Source organism: Rhinatrema bivittatum, chromosome 14 (genome assembly GCF_901001135.1).
Source record: "Rhinatrema bivittatum chromosome 14, aRhiBiv1.1, whole genome shotgun sequence".
In the NCBI taxonomy this organism is placed as follows: Eukaryota; Metazoa; Chordata; class Amphibia; order Gymnophiona; family Rhinatrematidae; genus Rhinatrema; species Rhinatrema bivittatum.
The window spans coordinates 8,319,123-8,326,270 of NC_042628.1; positions in this window are offsets into that span (position 1 = coordinate 8,319,123).

Genomic DNA, 7,148 nt, shown 5'->3' on the forward strand with positions numbered 1-7,148 from the left:
CCAGAACATCAGAGACGGAAGCCGAAGTGGGGACCACCCCGCGCTGCACGCACCAGTCCTCAAAGACTACCCAGACACGGACATAAGCCAAAGACGTCGACTGCTTCCTGGAACGCAGCAGCGTGGCCACCACCGCATCTGAATAACCTTTTCTCTTCAGACGATTCCTCTCAAAAGCCATGCCGCGAGACAGAAGTGATCCGGATCCTCCAAACAGACGGGGCCCTGATGGAGTAGGGCCGCCATTCCCTGGAACCGAAGGGGTGCCGCTACTGCCAGTTGTATGAGGTCTGCGAACCACGGCCGGCGAGGCCACTCCGGTGCCACCAAGATCACGTTGGCCGGATGCAACTCTATGCGCCGTAGAATCTTGCCGATCATCGGCCACGGGGGAAACACGTAAAGCAGCACATCCGTAGGCCAGGGAAGCACCAACGCATCGACGCCTTCTGCCCCCCGCTCTCGACGTCGACTGTAAAATCGCGGGGCCTTCGCGTTGTGCCACGTGGCCATCAGATCCATGTGGGGCACCCCCCACGTTTCGCAAATGAGAAGAAATGCTTCGTCCCCCAGCTCCCACTCTCCGGGATCCAGACGATGACGGCTGAGATAGTCCGCCTGCACGTTGTCGACTCCCGCTATGTGAGACGCTGCGAGGTTGCTGAGATGTAGCTCCGACCAGGCCATCAAGCGCTGAGCTTCTTCTGCCACCTGGGGGCTCCGTGTCCCCCCCTGCCGGTTGATGTATGCCACGGTGGTCGCATTGTCCGACAACACTCGGACTGCCTTTCCCCGCAGCAATGGTAGAAAAGCCTGCAGAGCCAGACGGACCGCCCTGGTCTCTAGGCGATTGATAGACCACTGGGCTTGCGACACTGACCACAGGCCTTGAACTGAGCTCCCTAGGCAGACCGCTCCCCAACCGGAGAGGCTGGCATCCGTGGTCACCACTGTCCAACTGGGCACCAGGAGAGAGACTCCGGCGGAAAGGTGACTTGGATCCAGCCACCACCGCAGGCTGGACCTCGCGTGTCCCAGTAGAGGAAGCGGTAAATGGAAGTCCTCCGAGACCGGCTTCCAACGGGAAAGCAAGGATGACTGTAAGGGTCGCAGATGAGCGAACGCCCAGGGAACCAGCGCCAGCGTGGAAGCCATAGACCCCAGGACCGTAAGGTAGTCGCAGACCCGCGGCTGGCGAAGAGACAACAAGCGGTGCACCTGAGTTAGCAGTTTGCCCCTCCTTTCGAGCGACAGAAACACCTTGCCCTGCTTCGTGTCGAAAAGAGCTCCCAGATATTCCAAGGACTGTGTGGGTGTCAGATGACTCTTGCTGAAGTTGACCACCCATCCCAGGGACTGCAACAGATGGAGGACCCTGGCCACCGCCATCCGACACTGATCCTCGGACTTCGCCCAAATCAACCAATCGTCCAGATAAGGATGGACCAGAAGACCTTCTCGGCGCAGTTGCGCCGCCACCACGACCATCACCTTCGTGAATGTACGAGGGGCCGTTGCGAGCCCAAACGGGAGCGCCCGAAACTGGTAATGCCGGCCCAGAATGCAGAATCTGAGGAAGCGTTGGAACGACGGCTGAATGCCTATGTGAAGATACGCCTCCGTGAGGTCCAGGGAGGCCAGGAACTCGCCTGGCCGGACCGCGGCGATGACTGACCGGATCGTCTCCATTTTGAAGCGAGGAACGCGAAGGCATCGGTTCACCCCTTTGAGATCCAGAATTGGTCGGAACGTGCCGTCCTTCTTTGGTACGATGAAGTAAATGGAGTAACGGCCTTCGCCGTGCTGGCCGACCGGAACGGGGGAGATGGCTCCCAAGTCCTCTAGGCGGCGGATGGTGTCTAGCACCGCCGCCTTCTTCTCGGGAGCCTTGCAGGGTGACACAAGGAACTTGTCCACTGGAGTGCGAGCAAAATCTAACGCGTAGCCGTGTCTTATCACGGTGAGGACCCACTGGTCCGACGTTATTCCGGCCCATCTCTCGTAGAACGACAGCAACCGCGCCCCGACGTTGGGAACGGCGTGCTGAGGCTGCGGCGGGAGAAGGGCCGACCTCCTTTCATTGTGAAGATTTGGGCGCCATGATGGCCAGGGCACCCCCTGGTCTACCATAGCGCCTCCCACGAAAGGACTGCTGGTGAAAAGACTGCTGCTGCTGCTGCCGCCACTGTGGGGTACGAGAGGAGGAAGACCTGTACGATTGCCCCGACGACCTTTGAGGGCGCGCCTTCCTGGGCCCACGAAAACGGGACCTGGATGCAAAGGAAGACCGCGACCTGGATCTATCTTCAGGCAACCTGAAAGCCCTATTTTCCCCCAGGGAAGCCATTAAATCATCTAATTCCTTGCCAAACAGTAACTTACCCTTGAAAGGCAGCGCCCCGAGGTGAGCCTTAGAAGAGCCATCCGCCGCCCAGTTGCGGAGCCACAGGAGGCGGCGCGCCGAGACAGCCGCCACCAGGGATCTAGACGAAGTGCGCAGTAGATCGTGGAGTGCATCTGCACCATATGCTATTGCCGCTTCCAACTTATCCGCTTGTGCTGCCTCCTCTGCCGAAAGATCCGCATTGGCTTGGAGGACTTGAGCCCAGCGCAAGCTAGCTCTCAAAGCGAAATTCGTACACATGGCGGCCCGAATTCCTAGCGCTGAAACCTCAAAAATCTTCTTGAGCTGTACTTCCAGCTTCCTGTCCTGAAGATCCCGAAGGGCTGTCGCTCCCGTAACTGGAATAGTAGATCTCTTGGTTACCGCCGAAACCGCTGAATCCACCTTGGGGAACTTGAGAAGGTCCAGCGCATCCTCCGGGAGAGGGTAAAGCTTGTCCATGGCCTTGCTGACCTTCAAACCTAACTCCGGAGTGTCCCATTCCCGGAACATGATGTCCGTCGAAGAAAAATGGAACGGAAAAGCCACTGCCGGACCCGTGAGGCCCAACAGGACCGGATCCATGTTCGCTTCTTGCCGAACCACCGCCGGAGGAGGGGGGTCTATTCCCAGTTCCTGGAGAATGGCTGGAATTAGAGGTGGCAATTCTTCCCTACGGAATAGTCGTACCACCTTGGGATCGTCGCCCTCCGCTGCCTGTGACGCCTTTCCTGCTGCAGCTGGAGCGGATCCGTCCCCTGCCACGTCATCGGTCCCTTTTTGTGGCTCTTCAGAGGCATCAGTGTCTGCCCCCGTGGAGGAATCCAGGTCCGCCTCCTGTGGGACGCCACGCGGAGGACGTTTCCCCCTGGAAGCACTCGGGGCCCCACTGTTGGCCTTCTTCAGCGGCGGAGCCCTGCGGGACTCCCTCCGGCCGCGCTTGCCCTTACTTTTCCTGCATTTCAGGACTTTGCGCAGCAAAAGCGCAAAGTCCTCTGAAAAGGAGCTGGAACCCGAATCAGCCTCCGCTGGGCTCCCCGGGGACCCCGGGTCCCCCGAGGGACCCCCCCCGGCCGGGTTCCGCTGAGGAGACAGCGCCGGAGGCAAGGCCGCAGGCCCTGCCGCTTCCCGCGCCATTTCGCGGCCCGTGGCTAAAATGGCCGCCACTCCCGCGCTGAGCGGGAACAAATCCTGGGGCTTCTCCAACGCTCCCCCCCCGCTCGGCGGTGGTCGCGCGCGCCGCACACGAGCCCCCCGAGACGTCCCGGACGACCCTTCATCGCCCGGGATGCAGGAAGCGCAAAGACCGTCGCGAGAGAGACGCGCGCGCGCCGAGCTGCAGGCTCGGCAAGCGGAGCCACGAGGCATGCCGGCGAAAACGGCGCGAAGAGGGCCGCAACAGAAATCAAATTGAAGAAAGCAAAGTCGCGCGAACGGCCTCCCCCCTGTCAGCGGCGCCCCCCCCCGAGAGCGGCGACGCAAGGAGCAGCTTCCCCCCTGTCAGCGGCGCCCCCCCCGAGAGCGGCGACACAAGGAACAGAGAGCCGGAAAAAACAGACAAACTTTTTTTTTTTTTTTTTTTTTTACAAAAAACAAGGCCTGTCGCTGTCCGCGGTCCTGGAGCCCTAGTCCAGCAGGGGTGAGTGAACCGGGCTCCCCGGTGTCACCCCTGACACTGCTAAATGGCAAACCGGGTCCTCGACCCTAGCAGTGGCCTCAACCGGGGGGGGGTAGTCCCCTCAGGACCTCTCAACCCCCCTGGGAGGCAGGGCAAACGGACGTCAGTGACAATTTGGCAAAAAATTCCAATTACAACACCAAAAGCCTAACCTGGCCTAACCCAAAGGAAAGAAAAACCAACCCTGACGGAGTACCAGAATCAGGGCAGGGAGGAGCTGTGACCGGACCTGCACCATCTACTGGAGACAGAGTAAGACTGAGGGGCTGTGACTGGCACAGGGGCATATATGGCTCCGCCCACAAGTTTTAGTCTGTCTCCATCTACTGGTGCGGAGTCACAACCCAGGTGTCCTGGACTGATCCTGGTACGTACAGGGAAAACATATTTATGTTCCTTATACCATATTTCACTTTTACAGGGGGTACCTTAAAAAGAATTTAGCACCCCTAGCAAGCGATGCAGATTTTAATCTAAGAAAGTCCTGCCTTCTTAATTGAGTTACCCTTGCTAGATCTGGATACATCCAGATCTGTTGTCCGTGGAATTTCTCTAACCTATTTCTAAGAAATGGGCGTAAAACAGTGTCTCTTTCAGATGGAAAAATGAATGGGACAAATAAAGATGCTCGTAACAAAATCTCAGTATCAATAGAAGTTTCTAAGCTTTCTGAAACATTCATGGACCACTCTGGTTGCGGGTCCCCTATTCGTGCTCTCTGTGGAATATAATACATTTTTGCCATAGCTGGAATGGACTGATTTGGCATCTTCAGAATATGCAGTAAGTATTCCTTAAACATTTCTCTAGGTAGAATCAGTTTTTGGTACGGGAAATTTACAATCCTTAAATTAGGATATTTAAAAAGTTAGAATATATGGAGAACAATTTAAAAGTTGGACATCTCCATCTTAACCACATTTTTCTGGAACAATTCTACTTTATCCAATCTTTCATCATAAACTTCCAATTTATTATTATATTGAGAAACAGATTTTTCCAAGTCTAAAACTTTCCGTTGTGAATCCACATTAATCTTAGTCAATTTTATTATTGCCGTTTCTAGTGACTTGATCGCAGCCCAGAGTATGTCCATTGTAATTTCTGAAGTCTTAGGACCGTAGGTATAATAATAATTTTTAATTCAGACATATCCTCCTTGCCACCCCCTGCAGCTTGGTCCCCCTTTCCCAAATCAATTAGGCAGAACATTTAAATCAGAAGATTTCTCTTCAAAAAAAAAGGAGAATCTCCAAACGTTTTCTTTAAGGCATTCGGTGGGGAGGGGCTATTGGGAGCACCGGGGCTGAATGAGATGGCTTCGGCCTGTGGGACAGATTCTCGCTCATGAACCGTCTCCACTGCGGCCCTTTCCTCCGGTAACACTCCTGCTGCAGCCATAAAGAAAGAAGTAATCTGAGGCTGAGATGGTCCAGATTAGGGAGACGAGGGCATAGCCTCCCTTATTCGAGCCTTCCGTTTAGTGTGAGGCATAGTTATTTATTTAGGTAAAAGTCTATATCATCTCTTTCTTAATGGTTAACTCTGTTGAATTTTCCAATCTAATATCTTTTGGTCCAAACCTTTTTCTAAACCCAGCTACACTAACTGCACTAACCACATCCTCCAGCAACGAGTTTCAGAGCTTAATGGTGCATTGAGTGAAAAAGGACCGTTTTAAATGTGCTACTTGCTAACTTCATGGAGTGCCCCTTAGTCCTTCTATTATCTGAAAGAGTAAATAACTGATTCACATCTACCTGTTCTAGACCTCTCATGATTCTAAACATCTCTATCATATCCCCCCTCAGCCATCTCTTCTCCAAGCTGAACAGCCCTAACCTCTTTAGCCTTTCCTCATAGGGGAGCCGTTCCATCTACTATCATTTTGATCACCCTTCACTGTACCTTCTCTAGTGAAACTATATTTTTAAGATGCGGTGACCAGAATTGTACACAGTACTCAAGGTGCAGTCTTCACCATGAAGCAATACAAAGGCATTATGACATTTTCCGTTTTATTCATCATTCCCTTTCTAATAATTTCTAACATTGCTTGCTTTTTTGACTGCCATAGTACATTGAGCTGATGATGTCATTGTGTTATCCACTATGATGCCTAGATCTCTTTTTTGGGTGGTAGCTCCTAATATGGAACCTAACATGATGTAACTACAGCAAGGGTTATTTTTCCCTATATGCATCACCTTGCACTTGTCCACATTAAATTTCATCTGCCATTTCGATGCCCAATCTTCCAGTCTCGCAAGGTCCTCCTGCAATTTATCACAGTCTGCTTGTGATTTAACTACTCTGAATAATTTTGTATCATCTGCAAATTTGATAAACCTAACTCGTCGTATTCCTTTCCAGATCATTTATATATATATATATATATATATATATATATATATATATATATATATATATATATATATATATATATATATATATTGAAAAGCACTGGGCCAAGTACAGATCCCTGAGGCACTCCACTGTTTACCCTTTTCCACTGAGAAAACTGACCATTTAATCCTACTCTCTGTTTCCTGTCTTTTAACCAGTTTGCAATCCACGAAAGTACATCACCTCCTATCCCATGACTTTTTAGTTTTCGTAGAAGCCTCTCATGAGGGACTTTGTCAAATGCCTTCCAAAAATCACACTACATCTACTGGTTCACCTTTATCCATGTTTATTAACACCTTAAAAAAAATGAAGCAGATTTGTGAGACAAGACTTCCATTGGGTAAATCCATGCTGACTTTATTTCATTAAACCATGTCTTTCTATATGCTCTATGATTTTGATCTTTACAATAGTTTCCACTATTTTTCCTGGCACTGAAGTGAAGCTCATTGGTCTATAGTTTTCTGGATCGCCTCTGGAGCCCTTTTTAAATATTGGGGTTACATCAGCCATCCTCGTGTCTTCAGGTACAATGGATGATTTTAATGATAGGTTACAAATTTTAACTAATAGGTCTGAAATTTCATTTTTGAATTCCATCGAACCCTGGGGAATATACCATTCGGTCCAGGTGATTTTCTACTCTTTAGTTTGTCAATCAGGCCTACCACATCTTCT